Source organism: Pseudophryne corroboree, chromosome 1 (assembly GCF_028390025.1).
Source record: "Pseudophryne corroboree isolate aPseCor3 chromosome 1, aPseCor3.hap2, whole genome shotgun sequence".
NCBI classification, from domain to species: domain Eukaryota; kingdom Metazoa; phylum Chordata; class Amphibia; order Anura; family Myobatrachidae; genus Pseudophryne; species Pseudophryne corroboree.
This window is the reverse complement of record NC_086444.1, coordinates 312,621,996-312,648,305: the sequence shown is the minus strand read 5'-3', so window position 1 is coordinate 312,648,305 and position 26,310 is coordinate 312,621,996. Positions and strand designations below refer to the sequence as shown.

At 46.8% G+C, this 26,310-nt stretch overlaps 1 protein-coding gene across 2 annotated transcripts in view; it reads left to right on the top strand.

The window, feature by feature from the left end:
- The first annotated feature begins 841 nt into the window (after positions 1-841).
- The window catches only part of MTRFR (mitochondrial translation release factor in rescue), a 62,348-nt gene continuing 36,879 nt past the window's right edge, over positions 842-26,310 (top strand). Inside the window, exons 1-2 of one of the 2 annotated variants that reach the window (XM_063964508.1) lie at positions 847-887; positions 1,469-1,583. The gene's annotated coding sequence lies outside the window, so the exon portion shown is untranslated. Of the gene's footprint in view, positions 888-1,468; positions 1,584-26,310 lie in introns of both variants that reach the window. The other variant, XM_063964509.1, reaches the window with a different exon arrangement.

The following is a 26,310-nucleotide window of genomic DNA, read 5'->3' as shown; positions in this document are numbered from 1 at the left end:
CAGGAACAGTGCTGCTCTGTGTAATGGCGCCCAAACACTGACTGGGAGTGAGGGAGAGAGATATATGCAGCTCCAGGGCGGGAACATTACTGTAAATGGGGCCCTGGGCCTGGGGAAGGGGCTACAGGTCCAAGCCTAATCCCCCTGCTGGACCTCACCACTAGTACTACGGGCTGTAATAAAAACGTTTTTTATGAGGTAAAAACCGACCTGTGCCCTTGCCCTGGTGGTTTAGTGGAGTCCCTGCTCGACCACAGTGTCCACGCCAGCGCGCGCGGCCCGCCACCCACGCCGGACCGCTATTTCAGCGAGACCCGCCTAGGGGACCCACTTACCTCCTCCCTGAGTGCGGCCACACGATCCAGGAGAACTGCGGAGAGTGTGTGACTTACGGTGAGCAAACCGGAGCCTCCGCTGTAAGTATCTGGCAACCAGGGTGCGGGAGTATACAGCGCCGCTGGGGGAGGTGATGGAGCTGCAGCAGTAGATATCAGACTGACATCTATCACTGCTGTAGCCCTTGAAGTCTTCTATCTTCGCTAAGAAAAGCTCTCTCAGGGCTGTTGGAGCAGCCCACCTGTTGTATGCTTGCATACTGCATAGCACCAACTACAAAACTGAGCTCCTGTGCATGGAGGCGGGGTTATAGAGGAGGCAGCGCTATGAGTATGCATCTTTGGAACAGTCTAAGCTTTGAGCCTGTTGGTGCCTTGGATCAAGATCCTACTCTACACCCCCGATGTTATTCCCTGTGGAGCCCAGTGTACCCGCAGCAGAAACCTTTCTTATCAATTAACCTGTTTAAAACAGGTGCCGACAATCAAAAATGAATAGGAAAGTCCAGAAGCAGAGCATTGTGTCCCTCCTGGAGAGGGTCATGTTGTGAGGTATGCCCGTATATTCTTTTGAAATGTCTCAGCAGTAATCTAAATACTGCTGATAGATTAACTGTTATGTTTCTGAAACCTTGCCTTACATACCCATAGTTTTAATGGCATATAGCTTGTATAGTGAAATTATTATTTCTCTATCATCCATCTGGGGGACGCTGCACACTTACACTTGGGTTACAGTGTGTGAGTATGGAGTAGGGATGGACATCGATGTTTCCGAACTATCGATGTTTTTCTTTCGATGGTAGTGGTTTAGCATTTAATGGTGCTCTTCCAATGTTTGTCACCATCAAATGGTAATAATTTGATGGTTTTCGATGGTGGCTTGTTTTTTTTCTAGTTCCTAATAGCTATGCTTCCCCTGGCTGTTGTCTGTAACAACGTAACTTTCTAGGTTTTTTGGAGGCTGTCTGACTATCTCTGCTACAGACATGAACCTGCTCAGTTCCCTCACTCCCTCCCCTCTCTAGGATGCTGCTAGGCAACAGGGCCCACTGCTAGCTCTGATTGGCTCTCAGTGACTCAGAGAGCCAATCAGAGCATAATGGTTGTATCTATGTTCCCTTTGTGATCAGGACCAGGAAGTGACAGCACGAGAGGGCAGTAGATAACTTCCGCCCTTACACAGACACACCGAGCTGAGGAGGATTCAGAGGAGACGGAGTGATTTCACTGTTTATACCAGCTCAGGCAAGTAATAATAATACACAATAGTACACAATACAAATAGCCACATACAGTTGCAAATGTGACATACAACAACATTCATTAATAAGAGAACGGATTTCTCCCTGCGCTGTTTAAGAAGCTGCAAGGCAAAAATTAAAATAACTCCAGCAACTCAATTTAAATAAAAAATCAATAATGACCAGACAAATTGCGATATAGTTAGCACATAATTAAAAAAAAAAAAACACTAATACAATAACACTTCATACTTAATTTCTCAGGGAGGTGGATCTTATATATTTGTGTATACACCAATAAATGGTTTTCTCTTATGTCCTAGAGGATGCTGGGGTCCACATTTGTACCATGGGGTATAGACGGATCCCTTGGGAGCCATGGGCACTTTAAGAGTTAAATAGTGTGTGCTAGCGCCTCCCTCTATGCCCCTCCTACCAGACTCAGTTTAGAAAATGTGCCCGGAGGAGCCGGTCACAGCTAGGGGAGCTCCATAGGAGTTTTTCTAGTTTTATTATTTTAAATAGAGTTAGGCACAGGGAGGCTGCTGGCAACAGCCTCCCTGCTTCCTGGAACTTAGGGGGGAGTAGTGTCCAACCCTCTGAGGTTAATGGCCACTATCTCCGTTGACAGGACACTGAGCTCTTGTGGGTGATGATCGCTAGCCCCCGAGGCGACCGCTCACTTCCGCAGCATGCCGTCACCCCCTAACAGAGCCAGAAGACGTTAGTGGTGAGTAGATTACTGGCGACCCGATAAGCGGGTATCCGGTGTGAATGGCGGCATCAGGGTAGGAGCGCAGCATTAAGGCTGCGCTCCAAAGCGCTCAGCGGTACTATGGTGTGGCGTTGTGAGGGGCCCCCTGGGCCAGTGTAACACCCTTAAAAATGGTCATTGGGCTATCAGGGAATGTGTTCTACTGCCAGCTGTGTAATTTACCTCAGGCCAGTAACCATAAAGTGCGGGAAGATGCGCCATGATAGGGGGCGGAGCTTCTCCTCAGAGCAGATCCAGCAGCTCACCAGCGCCATTTTGTCCCTGCAGATCAGCACACAGACGCTGACAGGGAGCGCTGACCCTTCACATATCACCAGCTATCCTGTGCGGTACCAGGGGGTTATAGTGTGTGTGTGTGTGTGGGGGGGGGGGGGGTCGTGGAAAGTTGTTATTCACAATTTTAACTGTGTAGTCTATTAAGGTTGCACAGTCAGCACCAGGCTTTTCTGATATAACTGCCTACTGGGGCGCTGTGTGGGTGCTGGCTCCATTAACTCTGCATCTCTCTGAAGGTACTTGGGGGAAACTGTGTCTGATATTTTCCTGTGTGTGTGTGTGTGTGTGTGTACATTTTCTCACATTACCATGTCCAAGGACTCTGTGTCTTGTGCTGCAGAGTGTCAGCCACCATTATTTACCTGCTAAGTGCCTTCGGAGACTGGCCCGGCGTTTCAGGCCCGGATTCCACCTGCGCTGTCTGCGGGAAGCGCGTTGCATGTCTGTGTCTCAAGGTGCTTCTCTGTGATCGCAGCAGCGCTGACATGGCAACGTCATATTAAGCATTCATCTGTTCAAAGTATGGCGTCTGCGGCCTCTGCCGCCATTACTGCCAATTCTCACATGTGGAATACAAACAGACTTTCCCTCCAGTTTCAGACATGGGCGCAGCCATGTTTGTTCTGCATCACATGTTGTTCTCAGCCTATCTGCTGCAGTCTGGACTATGTGTAATTATCCAGCCTATCTCTGCTCACCAGCTGGTATAAATATCCTGTTCCAGGGCTGGATAATCGTCAGTGCTTTGGTTGTCATCCTGCAAAGTTCTCTCTCCTGTTTGGTGAATTCTCAGCTTGACTTTCCAGGTATTCCAGCTCCTGTGATTCAGCTTCTCCAAAGAGACCGGCACCAATCATCATCCTGCGGTGCAGCCTGACTCCTGCAGTGTTCCAGCCCTGCTTCCTGGCTTTCTACTACAATCCTGCTGCCGGCTTCCAGCACAGGTTCTATCCTGCTTCCAGCGGTATCCTGGCATCATTATTGTTTCCAGTCATCTACAGCATCGCACTCTAGCTTCTGTGGTAAAGTGTCACTGGCTTCCAGCGTGTCACCCACATCGCTTTCAGCTTCCAGCAGTGATTGATCTTACCATCTGTCTACACCGTTGCTTCATATCATCTCCAGCGGTATTCCTATATCGCTCTGCACTACTGCATCGCTCTCTAGCTTCAAAGGTACATTTGTCACTGGCTTCCAGCTTCCAGCGCTTTCAGTTTCCAGCAGTGTTGAGTGTTACCATCTGTCTCCATCGGTATTCTTATATCGCTCTGCACCCCTGCATCGCTCTCTAGCTTCAAGGTACATTTGTCACTGGCTTCCAGCGTTCCGTCACTTCCAGCTTCCAGCAGTGTTGGGTGTTACCATCTGTCTACAGCGGTGCTTCATCTCATCTCCAACGATATTCATATATCGTCCTGCATACCATACCACACAACATCGGACCACAGTATCTATTGATGCTCACCATTGAACTGTTGCTCTACTGGTGAGATCCGCACATCTTTCCTCACACCAGTTCCGTCCGGTAGTCTCGGGCAATCCTGTCTACATCATTTCAACCTCAGTGTCTATTTCTTTTTTTTTTTTTAAAGAACATTTTATTAAGCAGATCACATAAATATACATCATACCAATAGCAAAAACAGTTGAACATCAAAATGTAGGTAGAAACTGATGCTTCTGCAATAAACATGCAATAACATACTATAAATGTGACACAATTTTGCAATAAAGAGAAAGAACAATGTGTGGCTTCTCAAAGACACTAACATAAAGAGATGAAAGAGAATCAAAAGTGGAGAATGGATAGTAAAGAAGAGTCGTGGAAAGAAAAAGAAGTACAGCAAATGGGGAGGACCGCGGGTAGAGGTTACAGCACTGAAACCAGGTAAGTACATCAGCTACGAAATGGGGATGGGGCTCTCTGAGTGGTCAGCCAAGGGCCCCAGACCGTTTCAAATTATTTAGAGGAATGGTTAATTATACTGGTCATATACTCCATTTTATGAACATACCAAATCCGTGACAGAATTGACTGCATGGGTGATGGAATAGGCTTTTCCCAATCTATAGCTATCTGACATGTCATGGCATCGGAGATATGCCGAAGTAGCTTATTTTGGTATTTGGAGAGGATGGGAAGATTAAGAGGAAGAAGAAAAAATCTAGGGTCAGAAGGGATGGGGACCCTGAATAGGTGCGAGAGGAGGGTGATGACCTCTTGCCATATTGCAGAGATCCGAGGACAGGTCCACCATATATGTAAGAAGGTGCCTTCTTCTGAGCAACCTCTCCAACACCTATCCGAGGTATCCGGAAACATGGCCTTCAACCTGGAAGGTACATAGTACCATCGATATAAAAGCTTATAGGTATTTTCTTTAATTTTGACGCAGATGGAACAAAAAGCAGCATTATCCCATATTTCCGACCATTCCTCGGAATCTAAGTTGGTTCCTAAATCCGCCTCCCATGCCAACTCATGGAAATCCCGTGTTGGGGACTCATCTCTAAGATATATACATTGTTAACTGAAGATAAGTCCTCTGGTTGAAGATCGCCCCCAGCACAGAGGTTCAAAGGAAGACAAAGGCCTTCTTGTCAATATGGAATTAGTCTTGGAATGAAAGTGATGTATTTGTAAAAAACTGAAAAATTCCCTAGCAGGGATTGCTGCCTGTTTCTGAATATCCGAAAATTGAGGGAAGATGTTATCAACAGTAATATTATTTAAATACAGAATGTACAGAATGTTCCCTGCCTTCCAAAGATTGAAAGATGACTTACACATGCCAGGGGGGAAGTCAGGATTATGAAATAGTGGGATAAAGGGAGACAAGCCCACAGACAGTTTAAACCGCCTGTTAGTAAAATCCCAGATGGCTAAGGAGCGAGAAACTATAGGATGGGAGGACACAGTCCGAGGACAGCGAGTCCTGGAGAGCCACAAGAGGGAGGAGAGCGTTGATAAACCCAGCTCCTCTGCCTCAAGGTTAAACCAGACCTTCCCTGCATCAGAAGCGCACCACTGCACACATTGCGAGAGCTGCACCGCGTAATAGTATTTCCGAAAATCGGGAATACCCAGCCCGCCACCTTGGGAGGGACGCTGGAGCAGTTTCAATTTAATCCGGGGACGTTTTTGAGCCCATATATATTGGGAAGATTGGAATTGCAAAAATTTAAAGACATAAGGAGGAATATAGATTGGTAAAGTTTGGAATAAGTACAATAGTCGGGGAAGTACGTTCATCTTTAAGGAGTTTATCCTACCTATCCAAGAAATAAAGTACCCAGACCACAAGTGAAGGTCTGATTTAATTTGGTCCAAAATACGGGGATAGTTAGCCTGAAATAATTGATGATGTCGGTGTGTTAAATAAATGCCCAGGTATTTAATTTTCTGTTTATGCCATGTAAAGGGGAATGAAGCTTCCAGAGCATGTTTAGATGAGGCAGGGATATAAAAATCTAGAACTTCAGTTTTATTGGTGTTGATTTTGTAACCTGAGTATTGGGAGTATAACTCTATCTCAGAGAGGAGAGGCTGTAGAGATCGGGTGGGGTCAGAAAGGGAGATCAGAACGTCGTCCGCATATAATGCTATTTTGTGTTCTGAGTGACCTGTTGACACACCCGATATATGAGTATTCCAACGAATCCGTGCCGCCAGGGGCTCCATAACTAGGGCAAATATCAAGGGCGAAAGAGGGTAACCTTGTCTGGTGCCATTGGTGATTCTGAAGTTAGTGGAGGTAACAGTGTTAACAGATACCCTTGCCGTCGGGGAGCGATAGAGTGCTGAAACTCCATCATAGAATCCCATTTTGCGGAGGACTTCAAAAATAAAAGGCCACGATATGTGATCGAACGCTTTTTCAGCGTCTAGGGCTAGAATAAGAGAAGGGAGCTTCTGTCTATGAATGGAGTTGATAAGGTCTATGGCTCTCCTGGTGTTGTCGGAGGCCTGGCGTCCCGGGATGAAACCGACTTGATCAGGATGAATTAAACCAGGAAGGAACAAAGCCAGGCGAGAGGTCAGAATTTTGGCATATATTTTCAGGTCCACATTCAATAACGAGATAGGTCTATAGTTGGGACACTGAGTAGGGTCTTTATCGGATTTTGGAATCACTACTATATCGGCTAAAGTCGTGGCAGGGGCAAAAGACGCACCGTCAAGAATTTCATTAAAAAGTGAGGTAAGGTGTGGTGCTAACTCCTTCGAAAATACTTTATAATATTGGGCTGAAAATCCATCAGGGCCCGGGGCGGCAGAAGACCTCATTGATTTTATAACAGCAGTAGTCTCCTCCAGAGAAATAGATTAATTGAGAGCTAACAACTGGGATTCCGATACACATGGCAAGGAAGTGGAGGATAGGTATGAACGCACGGTAGATGCTAGAATCAAGTGGGCTAAGGGACCTTTTCAGTAAGGGGGAGGAGTTACGACGCAAGGGGGAGGAGCTAGGCCAGCGGGATAGTTCCTCTACTATCCACGCCACCAACTATTACCTTTAGTAATTAGGTGGTGAGCGGAGCGAGCCACCGTGCCCGAAGCGTGGCGAGGGTACTTTTCGGGTACCCTGTACGCCCGTAGCTCCTCCCCCTGGTGACGTAGCTCCTCCCCTCAATACGTCACAAGGTCCCTTCAGCCCCTCCGATATAGAACCAACCATGAACGCACTTCCTCAAGCCTAGTGGAAGACACCGGGGAATGGTCGGGGAGATTATAAAGGGAGCTAGAAAAAGATCTAAATTCCTCAACCATCTCCTCTGGATCGTAAGTGAGGGAGTTAAGTTTATGAGAATAAAGTTTGTCCACCATGATTCAGTCTAAGCTTGTTTGCCAACATCAAATCAATTTTATCGGTTTTGTCATAAAAGCGTTGGCGGAGCTTCTGCAAAACAAGTGCGGCGCGGTGGGACAAAAACGTGTATTTAACTGCCCTTTTAAACAATCAATTTGAGACAGCAGGGAGGTGCTGGGAGATGTCTTGTGTTGGGCAGTCAGTACAGAAATTTGTGACTCGAGAGACAAAATATCCTGTGTAGCTTTTTTCCTAATCGCAGAGTTTTTGGCCATGATAAAACCCCTAATAGTGGCCTTATGGGCCTCCCAGAGTATTCTTGGGGAAATTTCAGGAGATATATTTTCATCAAAGTATTGAGACACTGCTACTTTTATATCATGCAACACCGAGGGGTGTTGCAGGAGAGAATCATCCAGACGCCATTTACAAATTCTACGAGGGGATTTGTAAACATCGAGGAAAATATATGTCCCTGCATGATCAGTCCAGGTAAAAGGCGTAATACCAGCATCTGCAATCAGCTTAGAGACAGAGGAGGATACATGAATCATGTCGATCCGTGAGTAATGTTGGTGCGGGCCGAATAATGGGTGTAGTCCCTAATTTGTGGATATTTGAGGCGCAGGGAGTCACAAAGACCATAGTGCTTAAGAGAAGCAATAAGAGTACGAGATGCACGCGGGATACATGTATGGGTGATAGGGTTAGATCTATCCAACTGAGGGTCAATAATTGTGTTGAAATCCCCACCTAGAATTATATGTTCCTGTGCCACCCTGTCTATGTGACGGAACAAAGAATCAAAGAATTGGGGTTGGTCTTGATTGGGAGCATATACCGAAATTAGTGTAAAAATTTCGGAGCGAAGCGTACCCAGTACCATTAAGAAGCGTCCCTCCGGATCCGCCACAGTTTTAATGTGGACAAACGGAACGGTTCTGTGAATCAATATAGCAACACCACGTTTCTTGCAATCAGCAGATGCAAAGAAGGTCTGAGAAAACTGCCTACCCTGAAGCCGGGAATGGGAACCAGTAAAGTGCGTGTCCTGGAGGAACGCAATATCCGCCTTCTCCCTCCTGCAGGCGCCCAGGACAACCGTGCGTTTCTTAGGGCTGTTGAGCCCATTCACATTTACAGATAACAATTTAAGGGACATAAAGAAATATAGAAAAGGACAATATATGCATGAGCTGACTTAACCCTGGATAATAAGCAACTTACCGGGCGCTCCAACCCAAGGAAAGGAAGTAAAAGCAGAGAAATGAAGAGAAAAGAGAGGTAAGGTACAAAGAGTGCCTGTGAGGGCAAAAACCCTTGAGAAGTGGGACCCAAGTAGGGACAGTCAATGAAACACATAGCATAAAAAACAGTACAATCAACAAAGGGAGCATGGGGGTAGCGAAGGAACTAAATAACATGGTAAGGGCTGCCTGGGCCCTACAAAAAAACAAATAAAACACTGTGGTGTTAGCCAGAATGTTTGAGCCATGTCCCAAAAAGTGGGCCAATATACCTGTGAGAAATGTATAGTAAAAAGGGGGGGGGGGGGGGGGGGTTAGGAAGAGAACAAGAGGGGTAAGAAAGAGGGAGGGAGGTGGGGGGGAGAAGATGTAAGAAGGAAAAGGGGGTAAAGAACAAAGGGAAGTAAATATAAACATAGTGCAACCAATGTGTATCCAATTACCAGAAAGCAGCAGAGCAATTACCAAATATTACAATTAGTAGATATGAATCCCTGAAACAAAAAACAAAACAATAGAGAGGACGGAGCCTCTCAAAACCCGTGGAAGTCAGACGGAGGTGAGACATCCTATGTAAGGTGTAGATGTGGGAAACCAATGCGCTGCCCATTAGGATCAGGTGGGGTCCCCATCCGCAATCCGACGGTGTGGAACCTTGGACCAATCAGGCGAAGGAGGTTTGGAGCGCGGGTCTGAAGAAGAGGCAGCATTGGCAGCAATGGAAGTCGGCGCAGGGAGGAGATCAAATTTTTCCAGAAGCTCTTGACCTTGGGTAAGGGTTTTGACAATGTGGACAGAGTTATTCAAAAATATTTGGAGCATAAAGGGGAAACCACATCTATATCGAATTTGACGATTGCGCAGGACCCTAGTAACTGGTTGAAGGTCCTTGCGCTTTTGTATCGTTGAAGGGGCTAAAGCTTGGAAAATTTGTAGTGGCATGTCTTGAAAAGTGATCACGGGAGAATCTCTAATTGACGACATAATCTTTTCCTTAGAGCGGAAGTAGTGGAGGCGGACTATCACATCCCTGGGTGGTTGAGAGGGAGACGGTTTGGACCGAAGTGCCCAGTGCGCCCTATCACAAAGGCAGTCCTCATTGGTGAGATCAGGCACAAGATGTTGAAATAGGTCCTTCAGAAACAAGGGCAGTGAGGAGCTTTGAATCGATTCTGATATATGGCGAATTTGTAGGTTATTCCGACGGGAATGATTCTCCTGATCCTCTTGCTTTTCCTTAAGAGTTTCAATTTCGTCATGGAGTCTAGAAAGCTCTTTATCCAGACGGTGTTGAGAGTGACAGAGATCATCAGTTTTGGTTTCCAGATCGTCCGTTCTAGAGCCAAGAGACGCTATTTCAGATTTAAATTTGGATATCGCTTTAGATAGTTCTTGTTTAAAAGCAGATTGCACTCCTTCCAAAAGGCCCGTCATCACTGCTTGGATTTGGGGATCAATGCCCTCATTGGATGCGCAAGGGGAGGAGGGGGATGCAGGTTGCGACATCTGGGAGCCTTTGGATTTATTCCCGAAGAAGTTAACGGAGGGTTGTTGAGATTTCTTATTCCTCTGAGACATATTTGGTACATCAACGAAGGTCACAACAGCAATGGATACACGGTTGCAGAACGAAGAAACACAGGAGTCTACGGATAGGGACCAGGCAGAATACGTGACTTTGTCAGGCCAACATTATTAGAGCCGGTGCCGCAGGGGGCCCAGTGGCAGCCGCCTCAAATAAGTGAAACAGTGGGTGTGAGATCTGCAGCAAAATTCTTTGTGAGTGTTGTACGATGCAATTTCAGATTATGACCATAAGGTAGCTCCAATACAGTAAAGAAAAAGGCTAAAACTCAGCTGAGTTAAACTGGTAGTGGAATATAATATATATCTCCCCAGAGAGTGGTATATTGAAACAGAAAGTCAGCAAGGGCTCAGGGTTTGATTAGCACCCCTGCAACAAGTGGTATCTGGATACAGTGGGGGGAGGGGGGGGGGGGGAGAATCCTGATATTGTGGCTTACTGCACTCTCCCACTTCAACTGTTACACCAAGGGCCCAGATCATTCAGATATGGGTCTGAAATGTGTCCCTTGCAGCCTCCAATTCACTCCCTCCCAGTGGGGCACCTCACCTCGTATCTCCCACAGAGGGGGAGAAGATGGCCGCCGGCTCCTGCAGCATCAGCCGGGCTCCCTCTCAGGGGAGCAGGGTCCAACTCCACAGCGTACCGAGCAGCGTCTCCAACCCCAGTGGGGTGGACAGGCCGTTTCCCATCCCGCCAGCGGCGCCTTGTACAGGTAGGAGGGGGACCCATCGCCACAGCGGCACTTCCGGTATCGCGGGACGGGTCCGGCAATCTAGGTCCCGGCTCTGGGAGGTGAGCAGGCCACAACCCGCGGGGACCGCACAAACAGCCCCCCGGCTCCGTGACCTGTCCCACTGTGTGTTAGGGGCTCAGGCTGGCTTGGAGGGCCGGAATAGGTCTGCAGGGCACTTTATATAGGGATGGTTTTGCCCTTCTCTGCAGGAGCTCCAGCACAGCATGTCGTCTTGGTTTGCTTGCTAAGCCACGCCCCTCATCAGTGTCTATTTCAATCTCCTGTTTACCACCTACTGTGCAGTACTTGCCGTTCCTCATTACAGCGGTTAACTGTGGCCACGGACTTCCCAAATCCGGATATTGGCGAGGACTTTACTATCTTGTTCTGCATAGCCACAGTCTCAAATACCACTTGCATTCCCAGGAACTGTACTGCATTTTTATTCTGCACTCGCTGTTGATGATATCTCATTGCCAAGAGTTATACTGTGTGTTCAATAAACTGATTGTTATAATTTTACTCCGTTGTTGTGGTCACGCCTGCGGGTTCAAGGTATCTAATCATACTGCATGTCTAGGAACCTAATCTCACCTCCATGGTTCGCCTACACACCAGCCCCTACAACTAAGGCTTCCCCCAGTCAGTCTCAACCCTCAGTTGTGACACAGAGTATGTATCTTCCCCAGAGGAATCCATTCCATGTACTCAGGAATGTAATACCATGTCTCAGCCTTCTGAATCCGAACCGTTGTGGGTGGCTTCACTTAAGGGCATGATATCCCAGATTTCATCTAGGATAACTCATAATGAGACTGAAACGCAGGTTTTGAGAAAATCTGTAGGGGTTTTGTCTGGTTCTGTTCCCACAGCCTCCTCAAACTCCCCTGGTATATGCCCAAGGAAGCGTGCGCTTGCCCAAATTATGCAAGTTGACACGGATACCGACTCTGATACGGGAGACAGTGAGGGGGATATGCGGGGGAAGGGGAGGGTGAGGCATCCCTTGCAAAGGGGGTGCAGCTCAAATTCCCGATCCCAAAGAGGGTTCTTGTGGCTTTTCCCTGTCTTGAGGAGGATAGGAAAAAGTGGGAAAAACCCCCTATAGTAGACTCTTCTGTATCTAGACTGTCTAAAGAAGGTGATTTTACCGGTCCCTGGGTCTACCGCTTTGAAAGAACCAGCAGACCGCAAGATTGAGACTACGCTAAAATCCATATACACTGCTTCAGGCGTGGCGTTAAGGCCCACTATTGCCTGTGCATGGATTTCTAAAGCCATAGTAAAGTGGCCAGGCACATTACTAGAGGAATTAAATTCTATGGATAGAAGTGACATTGAAATGTTTTTACGTCACATACAGGATTCTGCAGGTTTCATGGTGGAGGTCATCTGACTGCATGGACATCTTCCATGGCTGTCTCAGCACGTAGGGGACTCTGGCTACACCAATTGTCTGCAGACGCGGAATCCAAGAGAAGTGTGGAGAACCTCCCCTTCACAGGTCAGGCTCTCTTTGTGGAGGGTTTGTATGCGTGGATCTCCACGGCAACCGCGGGTAAGTCAACCTTTCTTCCCTCAGCCACTCAGACACCAAAGAAATCTTTTTCTGCATCTACAATGCAGTCCTTTTGGACCGTAAAGGTTAAGAAGTCCAAAGTCCCTACCACTGTCTTCAGAAGTGGTCGGGGAAATCCAGAAAACCTGCTCCTTCAGGTTCCCAGGAACAGAAGCCTGACTCTCTTTCCTCAAAATCCTCAGCATTACAGTGGACCTCTCAGCCTGGAGAGCGGGTAGGTGGGAACGAGACTCAGACTTTTCAGCCACGTCTGGGTATCATCCGGCCTGGATCCTTGGGTACAGGATATTGTGTCCCAGGTGTACAGACTGGAATATCAAGAGCTCCCACCTCACAGATTCTTCAAATCGGGCTTACCAGCTTTGCTGACAGAAAGGGCTATCCTACAGGAAGCCATTCAAAAATTGGAAAGGGCAAATGTCATTATTCCGGTTCCACCTAATCTGGAAAGCAAGGGTTAATATTCAAACCTATTTTGGTACCGAAACCGGATGGTTCGGTCAGACCAATTTTGAACCTGAAGTCGTTAAACCCTTATTTGAGGGAATTCAAGTTCAAAATGGAGTCTCTGAGAGCGGTGATCTCAGGTCTGGAGGAGGGGGAATTCCTGGTATCACTGGATATCAAGGATGCGTACCTTCACATTCCAATCTGGCCGCCTCACCAGGCTTATCTAAGATTTGCACTGCTGGACTGTCATTATCAATTCCAGGTACTGCCATTCGGCCTCTCCACCGCACCAAGAGTGTTCACCAAGGTTATGGCAGAGATGATGGTGCTACTCCGCAGACGGGGAGTCGACATAATTCCATATCTGGATGATCTTCTGATAAAGGCGTCGGCAAGGGAAAGGTTGTTTCAGTCCATTGCTCTCACGACTCGACTGCTCAGGGATCATGGATGGATCCTGAATCTTCCAAAGTCACATTTGGAGCCGACAAGGAGATTGTCTTTCCTGGGGATGATCGTCGACATGGAAGTGCAGAGTGTGTTTCTACTGGTGGAGAAGGTGTTGGTGATACAAACAATGGTCCGGGATGTCTTGAAGCCTGCCCGGGTATCGGTTCATCAGTGCATTCACCTTCTGGGGAAGATGGTTGCCTCCTACGAGGCTCTGCAGTACGGAAGATTTCATGTGCAGTCCTTCCAACTGGATCTCCTGGACAAGTGGTTGGGATCTCACCTGCACATGCACCAGGTAATACGGCTGTCGCCGAAAGCCAGGATTTCGCTACTATGGTGGCTACAAATGCCTCACCTTCTCGTAGGCCGCAGGTTTGGGATTCGGAACTGGATCCTTCTAACCACAGATGCAAGTCTCAGAGGTTGGGGCGCTGTCAACCAAGGGGAAACCTTCCAAGGAAGGGGGTCAAGTCTAGAATCCATTCTTCCAATAAACATTCTGGAACTAAGGGCCGTCTACAACGGTCTTCTACAAGCGGCACATCTTCTACAAGATCAAGCCATCCAGGTGCAGTCGGACAATGTAACGACGGTGGCATACATAAACTGACAGGGCGGAAAGAAGCCAAACGAAGAAAAAATCCGCACAGATCATATAGGTCATATATTCATATCAATCAGTTACTTCCCATTGTTTATAGTCAAAAACAGTTCTTAGAAGAAATTGTTAGTATTAATCATTAGTTTGGGGGTGCTCCCTGGAATAAATTAATCATATTAGAACACAGAAAGAAAAAGTATTCCACATTGGGGCACTCATCTGTAACTGGCTGTAATGATATTTCTAAATCTAGGTGCAGGACGATTCCCTCTAAAACGTAACCTTTATTATAATTGGTATAAAATACCAGTCATGGGTAGCTAGCGAAGTATTAGAAAAAAATGTGTGAAAAGTGAATAGTGTAGAAGAAAAATAAAAAATAAAAATAGAACACACACCAGTCTCAAATATGATCAATCAGTTAGATAATTCTCTCCTATAATGATTATACAACTATATCGTTGTGCTTGTTATCAATATTGACCTATAGGATTATATACATAAATTGTGCGCTCCCCTCATTGGGATATATGGGCTTATTGTTAGGGTATTTTGAATTGGGAGATCCACTTTAATATTGGTCACAGTGTACGACAATCACAGTCAGCAATTCGCATACTGATGCCATGAGTAGGTAAAATTCTGACACACTTGTGATTGTTACTCATGTAGACAAATTAATGCAGTACCATGTCTTAATAAGTGATGATTTTATTCTTGTGATCCTAATTTACTACACATTCCAGTCTGATTTGTATGAAAACTGAGGTACTGCAGCGATATAATCTGAACACTTCTCTGTGCAACAGCGGAATCACTTAGATTAAATTGATGTTCTTGTCTAACATGCATTAACACAGGTCAGTTGAGGGGTTAATCTTACTGGAGCATGACATTCCAAACTCTCCGGGAGTTGGTAGGTGTCCTACGTCTCCCTGCTCCTATGTGTAATCAATCAGAAGCAGCTAAATCAGGCCGTAAAATTGTAGCTCAGTCGGAGAATCTTGGTGACATACATTTAAGATAATAATCTATTTCACTTGGTGCAGTATGTCTACGGCTGATTATGTCAGGCCAGAATGGTCTGACTACAGTACAAGGTATCACAAACGTGTTGTCCAAATAGTGGACTCATTCACACTGACCCGCTACAAATGTATCAAAATCAGCCGTGTCAGTGTTAGCATAACCTGGCTACTTTACATTGTATCCACCACATGTGCTGCCAATTACGTTCTCATGCAGTTGCCATATAACATAGTGAGGGATCTATTCTGTATATAGATATTGAACTAACCGTTTCTATGAATTAAACCCTAATATGCTGGCTGGATAAAAGAGAGAGATCGAGTGTCAGTTTACTGCATGTCTTGTTGTTCAATGCCGGTAATAGCAATAGTGCATTATATCAGACTCGTTCTCTCAACTGTGCCCAAATAAGCTTTACTATATCCCTGGTGAGGGGGAGACAACACTTAATTAATATCTAATAACATCCTACGGTACATTTGATCCGGTGCCCCGGATATCAGATTATCTCAATAATCAACATATACTGATTGCACAATAAGATATAATGTATAGAGACAGTGTGATCATTTAAAAACACGGCACCCAGAAGGTGGGTGGCGTGCTAACCAATGCGCATTTCGCATATAAGCTCATACAAATCAGACTGGAATGAGTAGCAAATTAGGATCACAAGAATAAAATCATCACTTATTAAGACATGGTACTGCATTAATTTGTCTACATGAGTAACAATCACAAGTGTGTCAGAATTTTACCTACTCGTGGCATCAGTATGCGAATTGCTGACTGTGATTGTCGTACACTGTGACCAATATTAAAGTGGATCTCCCAATTCAAAATACCCTAACAATAAGCCCATATATCCGAATGAGGGGAGCGCACAATTTATGTATATAATCCTATAGGTCAATATTGATAACAAGCACAACGATATAGTTGTATAATCATTATAGGAGAGAATTATCTAACTGATTGATCATATTTGAGACTGGTGTGTGTTCTATTTTTATTTTTTATTTTTCTTCTACACTATTCACTTTTCACACATTTTTTTCTAATACTTCGCTAGCTACCCATGACTGGTATTTTATACCAATTATAATAAAGGTTACGTTTTAGAGGGAATCGTCCTGCACCTAGATTTAGAAATATCATTACAGCCAGTTACAGATGAGTGCCCCAATGTGGAATACTTTTTCTTTCTGTGTTCTAATAGGGCGGAAAGAAGAGCAGAGCTGCAATGTCGGATTAACAAGGATCCTCCTTTGGGCAGAAAGGCATGCAGTGGCGATGTCAGCAATCTTCATTCCGGGAGTGGACAACTGGGCTGCGGACTTCTTCAGCAGACACGATCTCCATCCGGGAGAGTGAAGCCTCCATCCGGAGGTGTTCACAGAGGTAACAAATATTTGGGGTATACCTCAAATAGACATGATGGCCTCCCGCCTCAACAAGAAGCTTCTGAGGTACTGTTCCAGGTTGCGGGATCCACAGGCAGTGGTGGTGGACGACCTGGTAACTCCGTGGGTGTTCAAGTCCGTGTACGTGTTCCCTCCGCTTCCACTCGTCCCAAGAATTCTAAAACTCATAAAGAAAGCAAGAGTTCAGACGATCCTCATTGCTCCGGACTGGCCAAGAAGAGCGTGGTACGCGGATCTTCTGGAGTTACTGCTGGAAGACCCGAGGCCTCTTCCTCTTCGAGAGGACCTTCTGCAACAGGGGCTGTTCACTTATCAAGACTTGCTACGGTTCACGGCATGGAGGTTGATCGCCAGATCTTAGTTCAGAAGGGCATTCCAAACAAGGTTATTCCTACCCTGATACAGGCCAAGAAAAGAGTAACGTCAAAACATTACCATCGGATTTGGAAAAAGTACGTGTCTTGGTGTGAGTTTCAGCTTGGACGGTTTCTCCTCTTCCTGCAAGCAGGGGTGGATGTGGGCTTGCGCCTGGGCTCCATAAAAGTCCAGATTTCGGCCTTGTCCATCTTCTTCCAGACACAATTGGCTTCCCTCCCTGAGGTTCAGACTTTGTTGAAAGGGGTTCTGCACATCCAACCTCCCTTTGTGCCTCCTACGGCACCTTGGGATCTTAACGTAGTGCTGCAGTTCCTGCAATCAGATTGGTTTGAGCCTTTACAGGAGGTTGAGGTCAAGTTTCTCACTTGGAAGGCTGTCACACTGTTGGCATTGGCGTCTGCTAGACGTGTGTCAAAATTTGGGGCTTTGTCCTGTAAAAGTCCCTACTTAATTTTCCATGAGGATAGAGCTGAGCTCAGGACGCGTCAGCAGTTTCTTCCAAAGGTTGTGTCTGCTTTTCATATCAACCAACCTTTTGTGGTGCCAGTGGCTACTGACTCCTCAAAGTACTTGGATGTTGTGAGGGCTTTGTTGATATATGTGAAGAGGACTGCGCGTCACAGGAAGTCAGATGCTCTGTTTGTCCTGTATGATCCCAACAAGATTGGGTATCCTGCTTCTAAGCAGACGATTTCTCGCTGGATCAGATTTAGTATTCAGCATGCTTATTCTATGGCAGGTTTGCCGTGTCCAAAATCTGGTAAGGCCCACTTTTAGTCGTAAGGTGGGTTCTTCCTGGGCAGTTGCCCGGGGTGTCTCTGTTTTACAGCTTTGCCGTGCGGCTACTTGGTCAAGGTCGAACACGTTTGCTAAGTTCTACAAGTTCGATACTTTGACCAAACTTTAGGTCCTCAGAGGCCAATCAGTTCTGCAGGAGCCTCCGTGCTCTCCCTCCCATTCTGGGTGCTTTGGTACATCCCCATGGAACTAATGTGGACCCCAGCATCCTTTAGGACATAAGAGAAAATAGGATTTTAATTACCTACCGGTAAATCCTTTTCTCGTAGTCCGTAGAGGATGCTGGGCACCCACCCAGCGCTTCGTTTTCCTGCAGTAGTTACTTAGTTCAGTACTGCCTTGTTACTTGGTTAAGTACTGCATTATTACTTGGTTAAGTACTGTTGTTCAGCTGTTGCTGAAGTTGTTCAGGCAGGTTAGCCTGGTTTGCCTTATGTGTGAGCTGGTGTGAATCTCACCACTATCTGTGTATTTCTTTCGCTTGAAGTTTGTCCGTCTCCTCGGACACAGTTTCTAGACTGAGTCTGGTAGGAGGGGCATAGAGGGAGGAGCCAGCCCACACTATTAAACTCTTAAAGTGCCCATGGCTTCCAAGGGACCCGTCTATACCCCATGGTACTAATGTGGAACCCAGCATCCTCTACGGACTACGACAAAAGAATTTACCGGTAGGTAATTAAAATCCTATTTTATCTGTCCATGATATTTAAAAAAATCTACAGCAGCCAGATCCACATCCACAAATTCAGGTGCTGATTCAAAATACAATAATGCGTGCCTTTAAAAAAAGTGGTGATGACAAAGTAGTATATATTGTAATAATGGCAGCACTCGGGGACTTAAACGGTGGGAAGAAACCCTGTGCAGGGTATATTTAATTGTGTGATGTTGCGAGGACCATATCTCCTTCCTCAAGACTGCCCCCGATCCCAATTCCCACCCTGCCAATGGAGCTGCAGGGTTTTTGCACATGCGCTAGTCATATGAATAGTTTTCACCATTGAATACTTTTGATGCGATGGTTAGTTACCATCACATCGAAAGTTTCAATGGTGGAAACCCAGCCATCATTTGATGGTAGGCTTCCGATGTCCATCTCTAGTATGGAGTTTGGCACAAGCTATGAAAAGAACTAACTCCTCCCCCTCTAACCCCTCCCATCAACCCCATGTTCACAGGAAGTTTTTCTCAGTTTTAGTTTTGTGCTTGGAGTGAAGGCACGCTTTTCTTTTGCTCCTAGCTTTTAGTTAGGTTTTATTTCTAATTTTTTTTTTTTTTTGGTGTTAAGTCCCTACTGTTGGCGACAAACACATCCATAGTGAGAATAGTTAGGCTAGAAGAGCTTCTGTGAGCTCTATTTCTCACTCTGTATTGCCTTTGGGGAGTTACTACACCGCTGAGGTCCCTATGGCTCTCCCTTCCAGCTAACAGAATCCGAGGAGGCACTGGGTCAGGTAGGAACAGCCTCAGTCTACTCTGGTAGTGCTGGGCTGTGACCCTTCTCATACTAGCATATGACAGTCCCTCAGAGTAAGTCCCCCATGCTGTGCGTCTGCTGGCTGTATATCTCCTGTGCCCTGATGGGTGACTGTAAGGACTGTATGATAGCTGAGGGGTGGCTGCGCTGACTCCGGGGGCCAGCGGTGGCCAAGGGACACTTAGGGCAGTATTATAAAGTTTCTCAGGTCCCAATGTTTGTGCTGCTAATCCCCGCCTCCAAAACGGGAAGGCGCCATTTTGTGCAGCTTCTTACTGCATACTAAGTCACTCTCCCTGTATTTCTCTTACATCCTAGTGGATACTGGGTTCTTGTACTTTAGTACCATGGGGTATAGATTGGGTCCACTGGAGCCTGGCACTTTAAAACCTTTAGTGTGTATATGTGTGTGCTGGCTCCTCCCCTATATGCCCTTCCTACCAGACTCAGTTTAGAAAAATGTGCCCAAGGAGCCAGGTGCACTTCTCTGGAGCTCCAGTGATTTTTCTTTATTTTTAATTTCTCATACGTCCTAGAGGATGCTGGGGACGACATCAAGACCAGGGGGTATAGACGGGATCCGCAGGAGACATGGGCACTCTAAAGACTTTTCATTGGGTGTGAACTGGCTCCTCCCTCTATGCCCCTCCTCCAGACCTCAGTTTTAGAAATGTGCCCAGGTCGACTAGATGCACTCTGAGGAGCTCTACTGAGTTTCTCTGAAAATACTTATGTTCGGTTTTTTATTTTCAGGGAGATCTGCTGGCATCAGACTCCCTACTTCGTGGGACTGAGGGGGCAGAAGCAGAACCAACTTCCTCAGAGTTTCATGGCTCTGCTTCTAGCTGACAGGACACCATTAGCTCCTGAAGGGAACTGAACGCTAGCCGTGTCTAGATGCTCACTCCCACAGCACGCCGTCACCCCCCTCACAGAGCCAGAAGTCAGAAGACAGGTGAGTATGAGAAGATTGAACTTCAATCAAGTAAGTGACGGCTGAGGTACGACACGGCTGGCGGGAGCGCTGCGCGCCATTGCTGCCCACACACACACAAGCACTGCGGGGGGGGGGGGGGGGGAGCAAAATACCTCTATAAACTGGCTAATAGGGGGCATAAGATGCCCAGGCACAGCCCTACCCCCGCCAGTATAAATATTGCAAACAGTCTCTGAGGTAAAAAGGGCGGAGCTTCTTCCTCAGGCAGCCAGCACACTGCTCAGCACCATTTTCTCTCTCTCTCTCTCTCCTCAGGCTGCAGAGATATAGCTGGTCCTCCTCCACTTCTGACTACAAGTATTCAGGGTGTAAATAAGGGGGGCACAAAGCGATTTGGGTGCTTTACAAATGTGTTTTACTGTGTAAAGAGCGCTGCATGTCAGTGGGCATTCTGTGATCACAGACATTAAATACAGGTGCTGGGGTTGTGGGCTGGCTGCTCCTATACTGTGTCCCTCTGACAGATTTTACTGTGGGTCTGTCCCCAAATAAGTCCCAGTGTGTGTCTGAGTGCTGTACGAGTGTGAGGCATGTCTGAGGCAGGGAGTTCCTCCCCGGAGGAAGCCATTTTAGGGACACAGAGTTGTAATGTGGTGGCGCTACCGGCACACCAAGAGCCTGCATGGGTGCAAGAGCTACGTGACAGTATGCATCTGATTAACCGTAGATTGGATAAGTCTGAATCTAATCATGCTGGAGAAAATCTGTGGAAGATGTGATTTTTCAGGATGCTGTTATTCCTTATGCGGGCGGCCCCTCTGGGTCTCATAAGAGACCATTTGCAAATGTTGTAAACACTGATACCGACACGGATTCTGATTCTTGTGTCGACGATAGTGAATCCAGAGAGATAGATCATAAATTGGCAAAAAGTATACAATATATGATTGTGGCTATAAGGGACGTGTTGGAGGTTACAGAAAGCACTTCTGTACCTCAGGAGAAAGCTTATTTATGTAAGGAAAAGAAATCCAAAGTCACGTTCCCTCCTTCACACGAACTAAATGCTCTGTTTGAAGGGATGTGGGTGAATCCTGATAAAAAAAATTGTATTCCCAAAAGGATTCACATAGCTTATCCTTTCCCGGTTGAAGACAGGAAAAAATGGGAGTCACCCCCTGTGTTAGACAGTGCACTTTCCAGGTTGACAAAGAAGGTAATTCTCCCTGCTCCTGGCACGGCTTCTCTTAAAGAGCCGGCAGACCGCAAAATGGAAACGACATTGAAATCCATTTATGTTACCAATGGTACACTGCTCAGGCCCACTATTGCCTGCGCATGGGTGAGTCGCGCTATTGAAAAATGGTCAGAAAGCGTGTCATTAGAAATTGACACGATTGATAAAGATGAGATACTCCTTAAGTTAGGGAATATCAAGGACGCGGCCGCCTACATGCTGGAAGCAATGAAGGATATTGGACTCTTTAGTTCACAAGCCGCTACCATGGCAGTATCGGCTAGGCAGGCCTTATGGATTCGAGAGTGGAACGCGTATGCAGATTCCAAAAGAAACATGGAGGCTCTCCCATATAGAGGTGAGGCCTTATTTGGCGATGGCCTGGATCTCGGTGGCTACCGCAGGTAAGTCAACATTTTTGCCCTCTGCGCCTGCACCGGCAAAAACGACCTATCACCCGCAAATGCAGTCCTTTCAGCCCAATAAATACAAAAAGAAGAGAGGTTCCCCCTTCTTTGCTGGTAGGGGAAGGGGAAAGAAGCCCACACCGGCTCCAGGTTCCCAAGAGCAAAAGTCTACCCCTAATTCTGCCAAATCCCCAGCATGATGCTGGAACTCCCTTGCGGGAGGCCGCTCGGGTGGGGGCACGTCTCAAACTCTTCAGCCAGGATTGGATTCTATCTGGCCTGGACCCCTGGGTGTTACAAATAGTATCCCAGGGATACAAACTAGAGTTTCAAGACGTTCCCCCATGCCGATTTTTCAAATCGACCTTGCCAGCTTCTCCGCCAGAGAAAGAAGGAGTAACAGCGGCAATCTAAAAATCATGTCAAGACCAGGTCATAGTCCTGGTACCGTTGTCACAACAAGGGCGGGGTTTTTATTCAAGCCTCTTTGTTGTTCCGAAGCCGGACGGCTCGGTCAGACCGATCTTAAATCTAAAAGATCTGAATTTCTTCTGAAAAGGCTCAAGTTCAAGATGGAATCACTTCGGGCGGCGATTGCCAGTCTGGAGGAGGGGGACTACTTGGTGTCGGTGGACATAAAGGATGCTTACCTGCATGTTCCCATTTATCCTCACCAGGCTTATCTGAGATTCGCAATTCAGGATTGCCATTACCAATTCCAGACGTTACCTTTCGGACTCTCCACGGCGCTGAGGGTATTCACCAAGGTGATGGCAGAGATGATGGTCCTCCTTCGTCAGAAAGGAGTCAATATAATCCCTTATCTGGACGACCTCCTGATAAAGGCGAGATCCAGGGAGCATTTATTACAAAACATATCCCTCTCCCTGTCAATACTCCAACAACACGGTTGGATCATAAATTACCCAAAGTCACAGTTGGAACCGATGACAAGGTTGTCTTTCCTCGGGATGATTCTGGACACAGAAGTTCAGAGAGTATTTCTTCCGCTGGAAAAGGCTCTGGAAATCCAGAAAATGGTAAAACAGATATTGAAACCATCAAGTGTGTCGATCCATCAGTACATTCGGTTGTTGGGGAAGATGGTGGCGGCCTACGAGGCCATACAGTTTGGCAGGTTCCATGCCAGAGTATTCCAGTGGGACCTGTTGGACAAATGGTCGGGGTCACACCTACACATGCACAGAAAGATAAGCCTGTCGTCAAAAACCAGGATTTCGCTCCTGTGGTGGTTGCACAGCTCTCACCTGCTAGAGGGATGCAGGTTTGGGATTCAGGACTGGGTCTTAGTAACCACGGATGCAAGTCTCCGAGGCTGGGGAGCAGTCTCTCAGGGAGAAAACTTCCAGGGACGTTGGTCACAACAGGAAGCCTGCCTTCACATAAACGTTCTGGAGCTAAGAGCCATTTACAACGGCCTTCAAGCGGTACATCTTCTTCAAGACCGTCCTGTGCAGATCCAGGCGGACAATGTAACAGCAGTCGCATACATAAACAGGCAGGGCGGAAAGAAAAGCAGAACGGCAATGGCAGAGGCGACAAAAATACTCCGCTGGGCAGAAAAACATCTACAAGCTCTGTCTGCAATATTCATTCCAGGAGTAGACAACTGGGAAGCAGACTTCCTCAGCAAACACGATCTCCATCCAGGAGAGTGGGGCCTCCACCAAGAAGTCTTCGCAGAGGTGACAAGTCTTTGGGGATTTCCTCAAATAGACATGATGGCGTCTCGTCTCAACAAGAAGCTTCAGAGACACTGTTCCAAATCGAGAGACCCTCAAGCAGTAGCAGTGGATGCACTGGTGACCCAGTGGGTGTTTCCGTCAGTGTATGTTTTCCCTCCACTTCCGCTGATCCCAAAAGTACTCAGGATCATAAGAAAGACAAGGGATCGAGCAATCTTCATTGCTCCAGACTGGCCAAGGGCTTGGTACCCAGATCTTCAGCAGTTACTCATAGGAGATCCTCGGCCTCTTCCTCCTCAGGAGGACCTGCTGCAGCAGGGGCCGTGTGTGTACCAAGACTTACCGTGGCTACGTTTGACGGCATGGCTGTTGAGTGCCGTATCCTAGCCAGGAAGGGTATTCCTAAGGAGGTAATCCCCACCTTTATTCAGGCCAGAAAGGAAGTAACGTCAAAACATTACCACCGTATTTGGAGAAAATATGTGTCTTGGTGTGAATCCAAGAAGGCTCCTTCAGAAGGGTTTCACTTAGGACGTTTTCTCCATTTTTTGCAGGATGGTGTGGAGGCGGGCCTACGATTGGGATCAATCAAGGTCCAGATTTCGGCCTTATCAGTGTTCTTCCAAAAACCATTGGCCTCTCTTCCAGAGATTCAGACCTTCGTGAAAGGGGTTCTGCACATCCAGCCTCCATTCGTGGCACCATGGGACCTTAACGTGGTATTGCAGTTCCTTCAATCGGATTGGTTTGAGCCTCTACAAAAGATAGAGTTGAAGTTTCTCACTTGGAAAGTGGTGATGCTTTTGGCATTGGCATCCGCAAGGCGGGTGTCTGAATTGGGGGCCTTGTCTCACAAGAGCCCTTACCTGATTTTCCATGAAGATAGGGCAGAGTTGCGAACTCGACAACATTTTCTTCCTAAGGTGGTTTCTGCTTTTCACATAAACCAACCTATTGTGGTGCCAGTAGTTACTGACACATTCACTGATTCAAAATCTCTAGATGGGGTTAGAGCGTTGAAAATCTATGTTGCTAGAACAGCTCGTATACGGAAAACAGAGGCTCTGTTTATCCTGTATGATCACAAGAAGATTGGCTGTCCTGCTTCCAAGCAGACTATTGCACGTTGGTTTAGAAATACGATTCATCAGCAAGCTCATACTACGGCTGGACTGCCGTTACCAACGTCGGTAAAGGCCCACTCCACTAGGAAGGTGGGCTCATCCTGGGCGGCTGCCCGGCGGGTCTCGGCATTACAACTTTGCCGAGCAGCTACTTGGTCAGAGTCAAACACATTTGCTAAGTTCTACAAGTTTGACACCTTGGCCTACGAGGACCTAAAGTTTGGTCATCGGTGCTGCACGGTCATCCGCATTCTCCCGCCCGTACTGGAGCTTTGGCATAGACCCCATGGTCTTGATGTCGTCCCCAACATCCTCTAGGACGTATGAGAAAATAGGATTTTGATAACCTACCGGTAAAAACTTTTCTCCTAGTCCGTAGAGGATGCTGGGCGCCCGTCCCAGTGCGTACTTTACCTGCAGTTTAGTTATTACAGTTACACAGGTTGTGTTATCTTGGTTTCAGCATGTTGCTGCAATTAGTTCATGCCTGTTGGCGTGGGTTATGTTGAATGCCATGTGTGCGGCATGGTTGGGGGTGTGAGTTGGTAGATATCTCACCACTAGTTAAGTAATTCCTTTCATCGAAATGCCAGTCTCCCTGGGCACAGTTCTTACAACTGAGGTCTGGAGGAGGGGCATAGAGGGAGGAGCCAGTTCACACCCAATGAAAAGTCTTTAGAGTGCCCATGTCTCCTGCGGATCCCGTCTATACCCCCTGGTCTTGATGTCGTCCCCAGCATCCTCTACGGACTAGGAGAAAAGGATTTACCGGTAGGTTATCAAAATCCTATTTTAGTTTATTATTTTCAGGTAGCTCTGGTTGGCAACCAGACGACCTGCTTCGTGGGACTTAGAGGAGGGACTGATTCAACCTCCTGAGGGTTAATGGTTCGTAAATCCAGCTGACAGGACACTGAGGTCCTGAGGTACTGATCACACATTGTTAGTATGTGGGCCCAGGGTGTGGTATAAAATATAGACAGTGTCTAGTTAGACAGTCAATAGATAGACACCATATATTAGACATACATTAGGTCGACAGGGTCAAAAGGTCGACATAAAAAAGGTAGACACCATGTTTTTTGCATTTTTGTGGTTTATGTGGATAGTTTTGTCATCTGGGACCCCCAATTGTAGAAAGGCATACCCTCGCTTTGGGCTCGGTGGCTCGCCACAAGATTTATAACCAACTCTATGCCGACATGGATAGAGAAGGTATGAAATAGTCCAAAAACATGTTAAAAAAAAAAAAAATTGTCGACCTTTTGACCCTGTCGACCTTTTGTACTGTCTACCTTTTAATGTCAACCATTTGACCCTGTCGACCTAACGTCTGTCTAACATATGGTGTCTATCTATTGACTGTCTAACTAGACACTATCAATCCGGATACCGTGTGCCCACACCAACAGCTAGCCACCACCCTCTAACAGATGCCAAAGTTACAAGGTGCGGTGAGTGTTACACCAGGGTCCCGGTTAGCGGGTCCCCGGTACAGTTTTGGCAGCAAGCCATGTGGCGGTCACAGGCCCGGAGCTGCGGTGCGCGCTGTGGACAAACTGGCTCAGGGCTGTTGCCCCGCAGTGCTCACTGTTTTAAGGCTTTGTGTGTACTGTACAATGCCTGTTCTACTGTTTGTTATCAGTGGCCAGTATAAACTGTGATGGGGACCATGCGCCATTACAAGGGGCGGGGCTT